This window comes from Telopea speciosissima, chromosome 3 (assembly GCF_018873765.1).
Source record: "Telopea speciosissima isolate NSW1024214 ecotype Mountain lineage chromosome 3, Tspe_v1, whole genome shotgun sequence".
Classification (NCBI taxonomy): Eukaryota; Viridiplantae; Streptophyta; class Magnoliopsida; order Proteales; family Proteaceae; genus Telopea; species Telopea speciosissima.
In genome coordinates, this window is record NC_057918.1 from 59,990,282 (window position 1) to 60,010,526 (window position 20,245).

Genomic DNA, 20,245 nt, shown 5'->3' on the forward strand with positions numbered 1-20,245 from the left:
GTTACGGAGAAGTGTTTCCTTTGGTTTATATATGATTGTGTGCTATTATCACATGTTATATTTGGAAAGGGTTGTACGGTGTACTTGCGAGCAAGGACGGTGACCTTTCGAGCGCGTACGCGTGCGCGTGAGTGAGGCACAATGTGGTGCTTTGATGCTGCACTTTGTACTTCGCACGTGTGCATCATCGTAGTGTGTCGCCTTAATCTTTTCAGGATCTGCAGTGTCTGATCAAAGGGTGCTTAGGATCGATCCAACCGTTGGATCGGTGTCTAATCAATGGGGGGGTGCAACCAGTGGTTGCAACCCCAGCCCAATAGACATGACCAGTCAGGGGTCAAGCCATGTGAACCAATGGGTGTGACCCATCCGAATAGACCTTGTGGGCCTATAAATGGGCCACGAATTCTCTCAGTCTAAACGTAACAAAACTTCTCTGATAGCTTCAAGAGGTTACTGATTCTACAATCAGTAATCATTTTTTAGCCTGATTTATCTTGGGAGGCAGGTTTGCTGCAACCCTTTGCAGGAATAGGAGGGTGCAAATACTGTCTTAAGGACAGAACGACCTCGTTCGACTCAGGCCATCTTTTTGTCCTCTTCCTTTTGATTCCAGTATTTCTAACAATTTCCAATGAACACCTATCAATGTTCAATTTTATTCAATCATGTTTTGGTTTGCACCAGAAAACTTCTAAATTGGATTGAGAAGGAGACAGACGAATTGGAAGCCCCAATCTCCTACAGCTCAAAGAGTCCAATTCAGACTTCATTGATCACACGTATTCATCCCTTAAACCACGCAATACCATATTGAACACTTGTCCTATAGATCTCCAAACACCCTCAAACTACCTAGAGTTCCGATCATGTTGGCAACAATTTCGCTTACATGGTTGTGACTACTATGAATTGAGATCGCGGGGGTGTGCCAGAGTCATGAGGACTAAAATGATATGATTAATAGAACTACCGTCATTGACTTCTATTAGGAGTTGCACAGTACTCTCCTACCTCAATTGCTTTAAGGACTTTCAATGAACATTAATCACAATGCTAAATGCTTAAAGGAAATAAACGCACAAATAATAGAGATTAAATCTGAACCGATAAGGAATAAAAATTCAATTAAATAGTGTTAGAGCTGAGAATTCTCAGTGTTGGTTTCATTAATAATCTTAAAGTATTTATACAAGAGGAAGGGTTAGTAACCCTTGGCGATTCACAATGAAAATTGTACATGTGATAACATTTTGAATAGGAAAGAAATCCTAGAGAGAATAGGAAAGAAAAACCTAGAGGAACTAACTCTATAATCGTATATAGAGTTTCCATTTACATGGGACTCTATATACGTCAATACACCCCCTCAAGATGGAGAATCGAAGTAGTGAATCTTCAGCTTGTCCCATAAAAATTGGAAGCGCGCCGTAGGCAACGACTTTGTGAGAGCATTGACGAGTTGATTGGTTGTCGAAATAAACTTAACCAACAATTGGCCCTTGGCAACACGATCTTGAACAAAGTGCAAATCAATTTTTACATATTTGGTACGGGCATGAAACACCGAGTTTGCAGATAAATAAATAGCCCTAATGTTATCACACCACAGAATTGGGGGACCCGACAATGCAATACCTAACTCAGTGAATAATGACTTAAGCCAAACCAACTCAGCAGCAGCAGCATCGGCTAAGGCTTTGTATTCAGATTCTGTAGACGAACGGACAACCGTCCATTGCTTTTTGGAGTTCTAGGAAATGAGGTTAGGGCTAAGAAAGATGGCACAAGCCCCTGTAGATTTGTGATCGTCACTGCTACCGGCCCAGTCCGCGTCAGAATAGGCTTAGAGAGTGAGATCCTTGGATCTACTGATTAGAAGACCATGATGTTGGGTAACCTTTAAATAACGCAAGATACATTTGACTAGAGACCAGTGGTAGTCCGTGGGCGAGTGCATGTACTGGCATACATGATTGACGACAAAGGCAACGTCAGGATGTGTAAGAGTGATCTATTGAAGAGCACCCACAATAGAACGATATTTTGTAGCATCAAAAAATGGAGCACCCCCTACGTCGGAAGGGGTTAAAGACGTAGCCATAGGAGTCGAGCACGGCTTGCAATCCAACATACTAGCCCTGTTCAATAAATCAGCCACATACTGGGATTGAAAGAGTAAAGGCCCTTAAAGTTGTAGGTGGCCTCAACACCCAAAAAGAAGGATAGTGGTCCAAGATCCTTGATCGAAAACTCAGAAGACAATTGACCAAGGAGAGAGGTGGTTCGAGCAGCCGAATTGCTTGTGACCAAGATGTCATCCACATAAATAAGCACATATATCGTATGGATTGCATCCATACAAATAAATAAAGAAGGATCCATTTGAAATGCCCGAAAACCAAGTTGAAGAAAGTACTATGAGAGGCGGTGAAACCAAGCATGAGGAGCTTGTTTCAGCCCCTATAAGGAGCAATGAAGCTTACGAACATAATCCGGATGAGTGGTATCAACAAAACCTGGAGGTTGCGCCATATATACAACCTCAGAAAGAACACCGTGTAAAAAGGCATTGTGCACATCAAGTTGTTAAACCGGCGAACTGTGGGATACTGCAAGTGATAAAATAGATCGAATAGTGGTGGGTTTGACAACTGGGCTGAATGTTTCAAGATAATCTATTCCAGGTTGTTGATGAAAGCCCTTCGCAACCAATCGGGCCTTATACCATTCAAGTGAACCATCAACTTTATGTTTGATGCGGTACACCCACTTGTAACCTACAAGATTCATTGTAGATGATCGTGGAACCAATGACCATGTACCATTATTGATAAGCGCATTAAACTCATCAGCCATAGCTGGTCGCCACTCAGAAACCTTTGAAGCCTGTAAAAAATAAGTAGGCTCAAGGGGGGGACATCAGTAGATAAAGCATGAAGCCTAGAGGGTCGGGGGCGTAATTGCATAGGGTGACAAGATGGCGGAGGGTCAGCATAGAGCTCTTGAATAGAGCGGGTACGGGTAGGAGGTAGGGTCAGTGATGGGGAGGGGGAGGGTTGGGGAGTAGGGGAGGTGGGTGGGGGTTGTAGGGGTGGTGGTGAGGGGTTATAGGGTAAGGGTGTGGAAGGAGGAGATGGTAGAGGTGTTGGTGGGTGGTTATCCATTAGCGCGCGTAAGGGAGGTGCAGCCGCGGGAGTTGGTACCACACAAGGAAATGCTCACCAAGGAGAAGGGGGGGGGGGAGAGACTTGGGAGGTGGGGCAAAATTAGATAAAGAGAGAAAGGGGAAAAGGTGCTCATCGAAATGAACATGACGAGTGACCCAAATTTTTTTGGAACGAAGATCAAGGCAGCGATAGCCAGTGTGCAAAGGATTGTAACCAAGAAAAACACATGGAGAACGAAAATCCATTTTGTGACGATTGTACGGGTGAAGATACGGGTAACATAAACAACCAAAAACATGAAGAAAAGAATAGTCTGGTGCTTTGTGATGGACTAATTGAACAGGAGAAATCTTATCAGACACACAGGAAGACATTCGATTAATAAGAAAAACAGCGGTTTCAAATGTAAAGTGCCAATATTGTTGGGGAACATGGACATGGGCAGGTAAAGACAAGCCAGTATCAACGATGTGACGATGGGGGCGCTCAACATCCCCTTGGTTCTCATGAGTGTGAGGACAAGAAAAGCGATGAGAGATTCGAATAGAGGAGAAAAAGGTGGGGAGAGTGTGATACTCCCCCCCCAATCAGTTTGAACAACACAAATTTTATGATTAAAGAGGCGCTCAACAAGCAATGAAAAACAGAAAAAACATTAGACTTGCGAACCAGAGGATAAAACCAAATAAATTAAGTGTAGTTATTCACAAAAATTACAAAATAACGGTGACCATCAACAGAAGTAGAGGGGGATGGTCCCCAAACATCACTGTAAATTAAATCTAATGGAAATAAACCACGGGAAGGGGAAGGGCCTAAAGATAGACGACTTGCTTTGCCAAGTTGACAAACATTACACAAAGTAAACAAACGAGTGGAATGACAAGGCAAACTGTTATGACTAAGCATAAAATGTAAAAGACATTCATGGGGATGACCAAAGCATTGATACCAACTGTCCAACGATGTTTGTTCAGAAATATTGGCAGTTGGAGAAGAAACCGGATCAAAGGAGACAGTGTAGAGACCATTATTACTCGGTCCGAAAAGAAGGAGTTTCTTGGTTACTTGATTCTTAACAAAAAAATGATAGGTATGAAATTCAAAATAAACACCATTATCTCGACAAATTTTTTGAATAGAAATAAGGATTTTAGAGATGGAAGGAACATACAAGATATTTGATAAATGAAAAGAAAGAGAATTAGAAGTAGAGGAGAAGTACTAACATTAGAGATTGCAAGTCCCTTACCGTTGCCAACATGTAGTTGATCAGGACTGTGATAGCTATCATATGAAAAAAGAGAATGCAGATCTTGAGTGACATGGTGGGAGGCATCGGTGTCCGGGTAACAGGCCAGGGCAGTGGAAGGGGGCGGTGTAGGAAGGTGAGGAGGATTAGCAAAGTAAGCAGCGGGCTGGGCAGGGTTGGTGTATGGGCGATATGGTGCGGGGTTGGGGTTGGCGATTGGGTTAGGGTGGTGAAAAAGGTGGGGTTGATCTTTATAATGGCATTGTGAGGCAGTGTGATAGATTGTGTGACAGACTATACACGATGGAGTGGGCCCCTACAATGATGAATAGCCTCCAAAATCATGGCCACTGCCACGGTCGCAACCACCTATACAACTATTAGAGCCCTTTGAAGAAGGGGTAGAACCAGAGCCAAAGGGAAGAACTCCGTTGATCTGTGTTTGTTGTTGGTTGGCTGGCCGAAGACTTAGTGAGTGAGAGCTTGATCAAGGCAGATCCATGAAGGAACTCATGGATAAGCAGCATAGCATGTAATTCATCATAAGAAATAGCATCAGTGTGAGTAAGTAACCATGTCACGGAAATCAATCTTCAAACTGCGATAGGCATGCATGTTGAAGGTGCTAGGGCGAAGAGGTTGACCGGTTGCAGAGAGCTCAGCAACGATGGCCTCAGCGCGAGTGAGGAATTGGGACCTGGCTCATCTAGATTTTGAGAGAGATCTTGGAGGGCCATAGTAAGTGACATTACACAATTCTCAGACATGGATGAGAAGGCGGTAGAGAGAGTATCCCAAGTTTCCTTGATTTCTTACTGAGAATGAGTGGAGAAACCTCCTCCGAGATTGAGGCAATCAAGAGCGACTGCGGATCATATCATCCTGACGATGCCACAGAGCAGCAGCAAAAGCATTGGTGGGGGGGGGAATGGAGCCATTAAGGTATGCAAATAAATTTTGTGGCAAGAGAAATGGTTCTACCTATGTCTGCCAGAAGAGATAATTTTTTGGAAGTCAGCTTGATCGAGATATAGTGACGAGCTTGAGGAAAAGGAGTGCCAGGCATAGGCTCGACACAGGTGGAGGTGGAGATGGTACCCAACGGATTAGTGAAGTCGCTCATTGGAGAAGAAGATGAGGAGAGCAAGAAAAAAAAGGAGAACTAGGATCGCTAACTCGTTGGAGTAACGGCGGATGATACCATGTTAGAGTTGAGAATTCTCAGTGTTGGTTTCATTAATAATCTTAAAGTATTTATACAAGAGGAAGGGTTAGTAACCCTTGACGATTCACAATGGATATTGTACAAGTGATAGCAGTTTGAATAGGAAAGAAATCCTAGAGAGAATATAAAAGAAAAACCTAGAGGAAATAACTCCTTAACCGTACATAGAGTTTCCATTTACATGGGACTCTATATATGTCAATAAATAGGAACATACCAATGTATGATGAAAAGCATTAATGTTACTCTATATTCTCAGAATGATCAAATCCTAATTCTAGTTACAACAAAGTAATGAGAAAGATAAAGAAAAGCAAATCCGGTTTGATGTCCAAAAAGTCTTCCTTCCCTCTCTGGGTTCCCTATTTATGATGTCCTTAAAATCTTATTTTTGGTGGTTTCAACAATTGCCTACAGCACTTTCCACGCCCTCCTGTGGAAGTTATAACCGTTGGTATAGATGGCCGATCATAACCGATCGTAACTACTTTATCCATACCACAATAAACCAATTGTAACTGCCTAAGTCAGATTATGGTAGACCAATTATCCTCGATCGACCATTATTTGAACTAGTTCTTTTATGGTTCAGTGGTTTCTTCAGCCCATGGTTCTCCAACCCCGCCTATTGACTGAAAATGTGGTGTAAACAATGCCTCTCACAATCCCTTTGAAATTGTTCATGAAGTTTAAGAGGGATTGCGGAGTACTGATGAGCACATTTATGTGTGAAATCTTAGGGCATAAAGCATACATTTTATCACATTGGACAGAGTTACTCGGTGCTTTCTTGTGCTTTTCAGGTTGTAGGTGATTTCTTGTGAAAATGGAGGAGATGATGCTAAGAAAATGTTTTTAAGCTGTTTAAAGGTGTTAATGGCTTGGATGTGTAGCCCATCGAGTCAGCTTCGTAACGGTTCAAACGGCACACGATTCCGAGTTGAAACGAAGAAGTTACGGATGTTTCCGTAACGAAGCACGAAAATGGTCTATAGGGGTTTATTTGTAATTATTGACAGTCGGCTGGGGATAAAGTGAAACGAAAGTTCAGCAGATTGCAGGGGCCTTAACGCAATTATTAGAAGTTATATTTCTTGTACCCGAAAGATTCCATTTGGAGGGCTCTGGACAGTCCAACTTCAACTTGAGATATCTTGGGCTCCCGAACTCCAAATTGGACGAAATTTGGGTCTATTTTGGGTGATTCTTCGCAAGGAACACAATGGTGAGGCCTATATAAGTACCCCATGCTCCACGTTTCCTGAAGGACAGAATGGATATTTTATTTATTCTTGAAGGAATCCTAGTCATCACCCTTACTCTCTCTCTCCTCCAACTTCTCAAGGGCACTTCTGAAATTCTACTTGGGATAGATTTATTTTGAAAGATATTCTCTCACCTATGGAAAGTTGAAAAATCAAAGATGTTTTGATTTTATTGCTTGGAGAAGATATCTACAAAGAAAAGGAAGCACTTGTTAGAATTGGAAGTTTACTTTTCTAGAAATAGAAGGTCTATGTAAACAATCTTCTCTTCTTCTTCTTTCTATTTTTTTCTTTTTTCTTAGGATTCAAGGCATTGTAAAAGAGGAAGGAGAAGAGAATATTTTCTTTTCTTAGGGAATATTTCTCCTACACTTCCCTCTTCTCTATTCTCTTCTCTTCCCCCTATAAATACCCCTTGCCCTTTGGGTTGTAAGAAGTTAGTAGTTTTAGTTCAGTTTTTAGTTAGTTTCTAGTTCAATTTTAATTCAGTTTTTTAGTGTAATTTTTATTTCATTCACTTAGTGAAATTTTCTCTTCTTTTCCTATTTTTGGCTTAAGTTCTTAGTTTTGATTTCAAGTTCTTAGTTTTGATTTCATAAGTCTAGTTTAATGGTTGTAATAGTTTTAGTTTAAAGCTTCCTAGTCTAAGTTCCTATGTTGATGACAAGACATGGAGATTTAGAAGAGGAAGCCATGGTGAGTTTATTCAAGTATTCAAGCACATCAAGGTATCTCATTCTCTAAACCCTTAATCTCATTCTCCCTTTCCTCTATCTCTCTCTATCTTCTTCTTCTTCTCCCTCTATTTCTTTTATTTTTTTTATATGGTTGTGGTATGTGGATGCACTTTTATTCCCTTATTTCTTTTTATGTGATTATGAAGTGTGGCTGCGTTTTTATTATTCCTTTCAATTCGCTTTAGTTTGATAGGTTAGATGCTCATGCGTTAGGACGCCAATTTAATCCCTTAATTTTGTTAGATGCTTATGAGTTAGGATGCATTAATTTTCATTAGTTTAATTAGTTTAATTTAACATTTTAATTTGGTCCACTTTGCATTACTTTTAAGTTAATTAAATAGAGTGGCGTATATCTCCTCGTGTTCGACCCGTAGCTACGATTGACCCGTACGCTTGCGGTATTATTTTAACTCAAACAAGTACCATGACGAACCTATCAATCACTAAACCTTGATTGGAAGAAACCATCCCTTTTAAAATTTTAAATTTATGTAGAAAAAAGAGATGTTTTGATTTGATACGCGTTTGTCAACACCACGTGTCACATTATTTCTCTTCCCAAGTACGCTAGGCAGTTTTACTACCGATTCCCAAGGGGCATAATCATGATCTTTTTTCAAAATCCCAAAATCTAGGGTTTATGGACACATCTTTAAACCCTATTTATACCTTTTCCTTCTTTGCACTTCCAAAAAACCCTTTCCATAAATTCTCTTTTGCACTTCTTCTTCCTTCTGATAGTTGCATTCTTTACCTCCTATTTCAAACATGTTTTTGCTCCAGTTACTTCCTCTTGATCTATATGAGCCAATCAGTTCGCTCCTCTAACGACATCCAATTAGTAGCGGAGCGAATGCAAGATAAAAAGGAAAAGGTAGCTACTATTTTTGAAAATTTTGAGGTACTTGTTCCTTACTCTCTTCATTATACAATAGATCCCAACCTTCGATCTTTTTCTATCTTCATCCCTAACTTTCCCATAAACCATAGTGAGCACCTCCCTTTCAATGATGGAATTCCTGCCTTTCAGCCCTCTAGGGGCATTTTGGTAATTTTTATCATTTTATGCTTATTTGCATTTTTTGTTTCTTATGATGCATGATATTAAGATGGTATATTAACTTTGCATGTTGTTACATGAAACTTTATTTTGAGAGAATCTTTAAACCCTAGCATCTGGCACAAAGACCAGCTTATCTGGGTAGAGTGGGGTGCGTAAAATCTTCCCATCTTCGTAACCTGACTTCTTACCCTTACTCTGGCCAGATCAAATGGCATCAATCGTAGCCCTACTCCTTTAACCAAGATTTGGGCTACCTTTTTCAAGGTTCTAGGCTCTTCACAACCTAGGTGGTGACTCCCTTCCTTTTAATTTTTTATTGTGCTTCCCCCATATCTCTCTAGACAGACACGACATCATAGTCATTATCAACCATCAACCATTTGAGTTGCTAAAAAGGGATATCAACCTCCAGTAAGTCCAGCGACACCCTGCAAAGGTGCCATCAGTGCATGTTGTTGTACCATACAGTGGCAACTCCCTCGAAGAAGTTTATGGTCAAGCTTTCAATAGTAGATCCTTTTGCTTAAATGCTAAGAATTTCATCTCTCAAACATTTGTTGGTATGATAACATGCTTGTTTGATAACTTTATTTGTACCATTATTGTGCTAACCACATCAGGCATAGTACTCGAAGTGAAATCAAACGCGAGGGTACTCCCTGTTGTGCTTCTACCCTTGGGGAGGTAGGGCACATCATACTAAGTACTTTGTGATCGAATGATACCCGCTTCCAAAAGTGATCGAAATGAAATAAGGCGACAATGGTCCTCCCTATTGTGCCTCTACCTCGGGGGGTGAGACACATCATACTAAGTACCTTGAGATCAAATGATGCCCACTTTCTACATTACACCTAGACACACACTCATGGCATGGAAAATACTCAGCCACGTGGTTTAGTCGTTGGAACACTTTCCATCATACTAAACCAAGATTAGTTGTTTAATCTTTAAAATTGGCCTTATGACTGTGGCCTTAGAGCTAAGGATTCAAATTAAGGTAAAATGAATTAACTAGGCTAATTAGGGTTTGATGCGGATAGTTATCCGTCTCCAATGAACATGTGCCATGTGGCATGCCCAAATAGACACGTGAAAATATAACCACGTGCTCAATCGGGACTATCCGCAAAAAGGAAGCAAATCCAACCGGATATCAACTACAATTGGTAACTTATTACATTCCTACTATAACTCACACACATATCCAGAATCTTGAGGAAGAAAGGAAACAACCCATCAAATCAAGATGCTATTCCTACCATAACTCTACCAAGATAAGGGATAAGGCCATATAATGTCTAATTTTATATTTAAGACGAGGTCTCGAACATCGACTAGTAGGATATGGCTGGTGAGCTAGTCGGCTACACAAATGAGGAAAGGTTTAAGAAGTCTGACTTCAACCGTACTCTGTAGCGTAGTTCACCAGACCTAGTGTAGGTTCAAGTCCGAAAGACACCTCCAACGATGTGTCCTACTATGTCTAAATTTACTCATTAGTTGGGTGTTTTATTTTATCGATATTTTGAATCTGTGAGGGATTGTTGGAATTTTAAATAATTTTAAAATTATGTATTCAAAATATTATTTTATTTTATAAAATGTATCTTAGAGGGTTGAGTCTTTTCCAAATAGACACCTAAATAGCCAATCGGTGTGCCTATTAGAAGTCTTGTTTGAATGGCTAACAAACAAGCCTTGTGGGAAAAGACACATGTTTTAGGGCATACCTTTTGGAGACACCTCTTCGAAGTATCTCTTCTTCTCCTGTATAGAGAGAGGAGGTCTTGCCTATTTCTTTAATAAGGTTTTGAAAACATTCTTATTTTATTTTCTTCTCTATCATTGTGTCTGTATCAATGAACTAGTGAGTATTACCTTCGGATACTACGTATCGTAATCACACTTGGGGTGCTACCATTTGTGATTAGAGTTATTTTATCTTGGAGGTGAGAATGTAAGGTCAACTTGGTCGACTCATACTCGGGGTGTTCAAATACGTTAAAGAAAGGACGTTAGTACGACTCAACTCAAAGTATGGGTTTGCTGATTCAAGTGATACAAAAAGGATGATATTAGTGCTATCAATCCCTTCTCTAGTTTCTATGAGGATATTTCGGTGAAATACAAGTTGCCATACAAAACAGATAATTCTTATACTTATGACCGTTTTGTTATTAACACCCCCACCCAAAAAAAAAAAAAAAACCACATCAGAGGACCTTCAGTATATGTAACTCCAGTTGATTCCAACCATGCACCACCTTGTATCAACGATGCCACCGTGAATTTGCTCGCTTCTGCCGCATTGGTGATGATGTGATAACCGGCCCAATTCACTCGCTTACTGGTTCCTGCATCCGGTCCGCTATTCGAGTACTCCCTATAATACAATGTCTTCAATGCAAAGTCTCCACTCCATAGCGCCCATCCTTAAGGAGCAATGTGATCCCCAATGTATGATTGCATCACCACAGTCCTAGAGTACTCCTTCCATGGGCGTCCAAGATAACTAGGGAATAAACTCTTCATCGGTGCAAGATCAGAGCTAACTATTATCTGACAATTCTGAATAGAAGTCCCTGTGTTCTGGTTCGGGTCGAGTTGGCCTTGTGCTGTCACCATGTTTTGTTGGCCACTCATTGGTTTCCTAGCAACCAATTTACAATTTTGGAACACCACAGCTGCATCACCAAAGATGAAATCGACAGTGCCAGTGATGTAACTGTCCCTGTAGAACTGACAGAGGGTGTGTGAGTAGAGGGTGTCTTGGTATGCATCGATGCGGCAACGGTTTATAACTGATTGATCCGCACTGACACGGAGTGCCACTGCTTGGTTCTTCTACGGTCCTGCCGTGTTTTGGATCCAAATGTCTTGTGCCATGAATCCATCAGCAGCAGCATCTGCGATTGCAAGATATCGTAAGCAATTAGTTAAAAGTCAATAGGTCTAGAGCTCGCATTAAGTAAATCAAGCCATCTAACCTATCTCATATTAGACTCGCCCAATCTAGACACATAATAAATTAAGAGTAAATTACTCCCCCCTCCCCTCGATTATGGTCTAATGACAAACCCCTCCCCTGGGTTTTGAGAAATGACTCTCCCCTCCCCTGCATTCTCAAGATTCTATCAACCGTACCCTTGCCGTTAAAAAGGGCTGTTAAGTGATGACATCACCCTAATTATATTCGTTTAAACCCCAAACTGCCCTTATATTTGTAATATTCCAATAATACCCCCGCCTAATAAGAAGAGAAAACAAATAGAGAGAAAAGAGAAAGAGAAAATGTATCTCTTCTTCTTCTTGTTCGAACACATCTGTTATCTTCTTTCTCCGGCGGAAGCAGAGAACATCATCGTACAAGTTAGCGGTTAGCTTCGGCCATATTCTTTTAAATGCTATCCGGCTAAACTGAAGGTAAGCCCAATCGATAAACCCTAATTTTTATCTCTAATCCCATCGATAAACAAATTGATAAACCCTAATATTTGGGGACAACCCATTTTACAGAAATTCAGAAGGGGTGGTGCTACATCAAATGTGATAAAAGTTCATTCAAAAGATTGATCCTACACACGGTTAGGTAAGATTTGCACCTATAGTAGTGCAATTGATTTCTGGTTCTTTTTTTTTCTTTTTCCCCAATTCTCTCTCTGTATTATAAAAATGTTTCTTTTGGCTTGATTAGATGATTATATGCTATTCCGTTTCATTATGGGAGTGTATATAACCTATATTCAATACCTATGTGATTAAACTAGAGAAAATAGGCAACCAACTCCCATCTCACGGCTTGGATCGGCAACCAACTCCCATCTCTCTCTAATTTTTATTGTTCAGATTGGGGTTATTTTCTCAATCCCATATCTCTCTGATTTCTATTATATAGGTTACGGTTTTGTATTCTTTAGATCACTCTACAACATTGATTTGTTTTTTTTGTTGTTTTTGTTGTGCATCTTTTACAGGTAAATGTATCAAATGTCTAGCTCAAGTGTTAATTGCAGCAATCCTAATACACTCAAGTACAAATCCTTGAGGTGCAAATGTAATCGGAAAGCTGTGATTAGAATATCGAGACTGATAATAATCCAAATAGGCTTTTTAAGCTGCCCACGATTAATGGTTGTAATTTTTTTGTTTGGTGTGATCCCATTGTTGCACCAACAACTGAGCTTGTGCCGAATCCCACCCCTGATTTACAAGAGTTGCAGGAGGAGGTGCGGGTGCTACGAGAGGAGATACAAGTTTTGCGAGAGGTGTTACGAGGGTTCCAACAGGCGGTGCGAAGTGGAACAATTAGAATGGATGAAATGGGGAAGTTTGTTGCATCAATGAAGCTTGGAGTTTATTTTGTTCTAGTTTTCTTTGTTGGTGTAATTGTATCAGTTATGATTGGCAAATAAATGTGAAACTGATGTACTTTTTTTTTTTTTTTTTTTGGTGAAAGTGAAACTAATGTACTTAAATCCCAGCATTAGTAATGAAAAATTGTACAACATCATTAGCAAATGATTCTACAATCATATTTAATCAACAAGATCTTCTAATTGGCTTTTTCCTCAAGTGATCATTATGGGGACTTTATATTGAACTTCTTTCTTATCATTAAATAGAGCCAAGCAGCAGAACCACTATCACATACAATTTTAGATGAATTGTTGAAACCATCACACGGTGTATTCACAACTCAACTCCACCACCTCACCGTCCCTCACAAAACCATTTATGCAAGCTTTGGACAGCATTCCCTTGTATTAGTCTACTGTACCACAACATCTGGATATTTGGACAGCAATTCCCTTGTAAATAGGCTTTTAAAAATCTGAAAATTTGGACAGCATTTCCCCTTTAAATAGGCTATCTTAAACCTAGAAATTTGGATAGCATTTCTAAATTATCCAAAAAAAAAAGTCTATGCTTCCAAAAGTATTAGTCTACCATACTTCAACATCCAACATATCTAAAAAAAAAAATTGTTTGGATCATCCACATCCAACTTAACATCATGTCCAAAATAAAAGTCTACCACAAAATCCAACATATCCAAAAAAAAAAAAAAAAGTTTACAATCATCCACATCCAACTTAATATCATATCCAAATAAACATAAAAATCATCAAATTACAGCCTATGATTCTAATTTCTTCACTGCCTCCCCTCCCCTCTTTGAACTTATTTCTTCTTCATTTCTCTTGCTTTCCTTTTATCTTCCTTGGCTTTCCTTTGTACTTCAATCTTGGCCTGCATATTGTCATAAGTGATGGTAAAAGAAGCTTGAGATCTGGTCAATCTTTGAGATGTATTGACATCACATTTGCTCCCACTTCCCTTCTTTCCCTATACAAGCATGAATTCAATATTAGAATCCTTGTAATCATCACAATAACATAAAATAAGTATGAGTACTTAGGATAAAATCTTATGATTATACCTTTACTTCCTTCCCCTTAATTGGAGCTCTTTCGCATTTCCTTGAGTTGTGGCCTATCTCCTTGTAGTTGCTACATCTGACACTTCCAAATCTTTTTTTAAACTCTCCAGATGCTCCTTCATCAAGTTCCTTCCTCCTATTGATATGTGGTCTTCCTGGTAACCTCTTCAAGGGTGGAGGCTGAACAGTACCTAGGTGATGCTCAGATTTTAACTGCTCCAAACCAGGTAATGGGTGGATTATATCCTTGTAAGCCTCCAAGTATCTTTTTACACTATAGTAATCATCACAATAGCTTTCCAATGTGTGCCTCTTGTAAAGAATACAACAGGTTGCATGCTTACAAGGTATTCCTGTACCTTCCCACGCTCTGCAACCACAAGTGTGGTTTTTCAAATTAACCTCATAACTGCCGTCCCTATCTGAGACTTCATACTCATCTAATCCAACAGGACGGAGAATACACCCTCTAGATTCTTCACTGAGCAAATCCAACTTTCTCTTGATCTTTGGTGTGACTATTCCCTTAAAGGTGCAACCCAATTCATACCTTTTATGCATTGTTGACATCAATTGTTTCCTTATCTCATCAATTACAATCAGAATGGGCTTGTTCCTAAAAGGGTTAATCCACTGGTTAAATGATTCACTCATATTATTTGTTATATGGTCACTCTTGCATCTAAAATCAAATGCATGTCTAGCCCATATGTTGGGAGGATTTTTACTCAACCAATCATATGCTTCTTTGTTCTTGTCTTTCATGTCATTCATTGCTTTCTCAAAAAAGAATGAATTAGATGCCTTAGATGTTGACCAAAAAAGTCTTCTTAGTAACACACCTGGAAACCTTTTGTTGAAGTTTTGATACAGATGCCTACTGCAACATCTATGGTGATGGCCTGCAAATGTCTCATTAATGGCCTCATGTAGCCCCTACACAACATAAACAAGCAAAAATTGAGTTAATAAAGTGTATTTATTGTATAGTTTAATTTCTAAAATTCAAAACAGAAGATGGACAAAGAAAATACATACTTTTTGTTTATCAGACATAAATGTGACGGTCATATCATCCATGTAAATGTGTAGAGCGGCATATAAATTTGTTAAGAAAAACTGCCAACTTTCTCTACCTTCACTTTCAACCACACCATATGCAATGGGAAACAATCCTTTGTTTCCATCAACAGCTATAGCAGCCAGTAGAACTCCTCCATACACACCCTTGAGATGGCAACCATCAAGACCTATAAATGGTCTACAACCCCTCACAAAACCATTTATGCAAGCTTTGAAACAAAGAAACACTCTCTTAAAAATTGGAGGCTCTGTGAATACCTGCCTTTGATGAAAATTGAGCCTAAAAAGACTACCTGGATTTCTATCTCTCATCACTTCACCATAATGATTTAGTTTGCCAAATGACTCTGCATGACTACCTTCATTGGCTATACGGGCTTTCTTTTTTGCTCTGTACAATCAAACATAAGGGAATGTTACATTATACTTTTCCATAATATAAGCAGCCATTGCCTTGGTCTTCATTTCAGGATCCATCTTCAACTGATAGGCAAGTTCTTCAGCAATCCAACCAGATGTAATAGACTTATTTGTGTACTTTCTGGCACAACTATGCTCATTACAATATGACTTAATCATGTATGTGACTCCATCACTGCTAGGTGAAGCATGCACTCTCCATGTACACCCAGGTGCCTTACACACAACAGTAACTCTTACCTTTTCATTCTTCACAAACAGTCTCTCAAAACCTTGTTGAATAACATAACTGTGAAGTACATGCCTGAAATGATCAACATTATCAAAAAGCATCCCAGTCTCTAAACTTATTTTTCCATCATGAAATTTATCATTATCAAAGAAATGCCCATAATAGTCATCAGACTCATAACCAGATAATACATCATTATCATCACATTTCTCAATGTTTTCCTCCTCAGACTTCTCCATTCCCTCATCACCCCCAAGGTCATCACATGACATGTCTTCCTCATCAAGATCCACATCCGTATCACTCTCTTCCAAACTATTCTCACCATTAGTTGAGCATTTCCATTCATCATCCATATCACTGTCACTTGACTCATGAACCACAACATGATTCTTATTAGTTGCCCTGGTCTCTGTATCAGTCTTACCACCCCTTGTGTTAGTGGCATAACTACTAGCTACCTGGGTCCCTGGATCACTCATGTCACAATCTCTATTAGTGGCTTTACTGCTAGATGCCTTAGTCCCTTTAACACTCATATCACAATCTTTGTTAGTCACATCATTACTAGATGCCTTGAAAGTAGCACCACCCCTTCTGATTCGGTACTTTACCCTACTACCAAATCCACACTGATTTTGCCGGATGCCACTACCAAAACCATACTGATTTTGTTGAATGCCACTACCAAATCCATATTGATTTTGTTGAATCCCACTACCAACCCCACATTGACTTTGCTGGATGTCACCACCAACCCCACACTGACTTTGCTGAATGTCACCTTGTTGTTCCCTTTCCATATTTGGTTGATTTTCCCGAATGATCAGTGAACCAGGGAAGCCATTGATTGTATAAGTGTAGGTCGATTGATCATCAACATTAAGATCATAAACATACAAACTAATGACATCGAATTTTTCATTCAATGTAAACAATTGATATGCACAAGCATCATCAACCACTTCCAAATCCTGGTTGGTAGGGAGTATACACTTGACTTTGAATGTCACAGTATGACCTACCGAAACATGCCTGATGACTGTATTGTATATGTCACATACCATGTCCCGATAGCCATACTGGTCTGGGTCTACCAGGATAGGTGTCGAGGTGTTCATGTCATAATGATAACAGATAGTTGCCCTAATCTCCATTGCTTCAGAAATTAAATAACCCTGTAATGTTTTAACGCGTGGAAAATAATAAGAAAACAGCTGAAATCAGATTCTTACAATTTATGGGGAAAAAAAGAAGAAGAGAAAAAGCAAGATGGAACATGTACAATCTATAGACCACAAGTATTCCTAGCTAGACATCTATTGACCATGCATGGTGATATTATATACATTTCTATAGGAAAGCATTGTCAGTATGGCAGTTGCCGGTGCGATAATTGGTGCTGCAATTGGTGGATGGATGAACGATCGATATGGCCGCAGGATCTCAATCCTGGTTGCAGACTCTCTCTTCTTCAAAGGAGCTATTGTCATGGCCTCTGCTCCCAACCCAGCTCTACTGATCGTTGGTCGTATTTTTGTGGGTCTCGGTGTTGGTATGGCATTGATGACATCTCCATTATACATCTCAGAAGCATCTCCTGCTAAAGTCCGAGGTGCCTTGGTTAGTACCAATGGTTTCCTTATAACAGGAGGCCAGTTTCTGTCTTACCTGATCAACTTAGCATTCACCAAGGTAATTAAGCCATAATACTGTAAAGTAGTAGTAATGATCTGGTCTTGTTTCTTTTGGTTTAGTGTTAATAGACAAGACAACTTTAACTAACCCATCAGATTTGATGTTTCAGGCTCCTGGGACATGGAGGTGGATGCTTGGAGTTGCAGGGTTACCAGCTCTGTTTCAATTTGCACTAATGTGGTTTCTTCCAGAGTCATCACGCTGGCTTTATAGAAAGGTTCACACTTATTTTTATTCTCAGTTATTTTCGAGTTCTTCAAATGAGACCTTTTCAAACAATTTTTATACTGTTATATATCTAGATAAGTTGAAACTTGAGCTCCAATTATCTGCAGATGATTAAGAAAACCAGTTTTTTGCTTCTTGTGTATTTATAACGTTATACAGGGAAGGAAAGATGAAGCCAAAGCCTTACTCAAAAGAATCTACCCCGTGGATGAGGCTGAAATGGAGATACAAGCTCTGAAAGAGTCTGTTGAGACAGAGATCAATTGCACTACTATAGGTGCAAATCTTACCTAACCGTGTGTAGGATCAATCTTTTGAATGAGCTTTTATCACATTTGATGTAGCACCACCCCTTCTGAATTTCTACAAAATGGGTTGTCCCCAAATATTAGGGTTTGTCAATTTGTTTATCGATGGGATTAGAGATAAAAATTAGGGTTTATCGATTGGGCTTACCTTCAGTTTAGCCGGATAGCATTTAAAAGAATATGGCCGGAGCTAACCGCTAACTTGTACGATGATGTTCTCTGCTTCCGCCGGAGAAAGAAGATAACGGATGTGTTCGAACAAGAAGAAGAAGAGATACGTTTTCTCTTTCTCTTTTCTCTCTATTTGTTTTCTCTTGTTATTAGGCGGGGGTATTATTGGAATATTATAAATATAAGGGCAGTTTGGGGTTTAAACGAATATAATTAGGGTGATGTCATCACTTAACAATCCTTTTTAACGGCAAGGGTACGGTTGATAGAATCTTGGGAATGCAGGGGAGGGGAGAGTCATTTCTCAAAACCCAGGGGAGGGGTTTGTCATTAGACCATAATCGAGGGGAGGGGGGAGTAATTTACTCATAAATTAATTACTTAGTGTAGCAGAATTGAAGGTTGTGGCTCCATCAACGACGTTGAGGCTTCCTGTAATGATGGTGGAATCCATGCCATCACCAACGATCATAACGTTCTTCTTCGGCTGCCCAACCTGAACATTCTCCTTGTAAGTTCCTTTCTTGACATAGATCACATATCTGCTATTCCCATTGTTGGGTGCCGATGCCAACGCTTCCGTCACCGTCTTGCATTTCCTGCTTCCATCGCTGGCTACCACAACGCGTTGGCATTGAGCTTGATGTCCTTTGGAAGAGACTCAAGAAGCTTACGGTCCCTACTAGTGACCCATGAAGGGAATCTCCCATGTAATGGACGGAGTGCTTCTTCATCGGACGACAGGATCGCAGTGAACATTGCTAAGGAGGTCCTAGCCCGGGCTTTCAAGTTTTGAATCTAGGCCTCCATGGCTGATTGGGCCGGTCCACCTTTGAGCCCATCTAAGCAGGTCTCATGGTTGGTGAGTACACTGCTTAGTCATGCATGGGCGTCGGCGAGTGACGACTCAATTGAACCATGGCCGATAGCCACAACAGAGTCGTTCACACGCTTGATGGAGAGTTCCATCAGCTCCACACAGTCAGCCAGAGGTGCCTGCTCATGGGCATCATTGATGCGGCGGCTGATATGGTTGGCCGCATCAATAACTTTGGCTATGTGTGAGACAGAGTTGTTCAAGAAGATCTGGAGACAAGAGGCTGGGCCATGCACCCGATTACATATTTGAGAAGGCAGAGAGAGATTGGGGGAACTACTGTTGTTGATCAAATGGAAAGCTACAAAAGCAGATGGGCAGATGATAGCAGCTCAACAGAGGAAGAGAAACAGAGCTTTGCAGGAGAAAGTAGTGCTCTTCTTGGGACTGTCTAGAAGAGGTTGGTGAGCGTCTGCCATGATTCAAGATTGAAGCTAGCAAGGCAAAACTTAACACTGTTACTACACTTGTTGTGAATCTGTTCTGTTCTTCACTTCTTTAAATAGAGATTGAAGAAGAGTGAAGACCAGAGTTGAATGCATCTGATAGAATGTGTATATTGTGTGAAGATTTCCTTAGCTTAGATTACATATAAGAGTGTAGTATATATAGGTAATGCAGTCCACAAGTTGGAGAGTCAATCACCCATGATATACAACCATACATAAAAGATTACAATGCCATGCATGGAAGATTGAGAGAGGATCATATGGGATTACAAGATTGCAGTGCTATGTATGGAAGATTGAGAGAGGATCATGAGGGATTGGATAGGATTGCAATCAATAGCAAACAAGGAAAGAAATCGGTTATGATCATATGTGAGGGATGTGGTCGGATATGGTCTACTACACCCCCTCAAGATGAAGATGGGACCGTGCAAATCTTCAGCTTGTCCCTAAGAAATGAGAATCTGGCCGTGCCGAGGCCCTTGGTCATAATATCGACAATTTGATCTTTTATAGAGATAAACCAAACTTGGAGGTCGCGTTTGGCCACTTTGTCGCGAACAAAATGAAAATTGATTTCCACGTGCTTGGTGCGGGAGTGGAAAACGGGATTCGTCGATA

At 40.1% G+C, this 20,245-nt stretch overlaps 1 pseudogene; it reads right to left on the bottom strand.

Moving 5' to 3' along the window:
* Window positions 1-2,589: 2,589 nt before the first annotated feature.
* On the bottom strand, window positions 2,590-19,651 carry LOC122655364 (annotated as a pseudogene).
* Window positions 19,652-20,245: the final 594 nt, after the last annotated feature.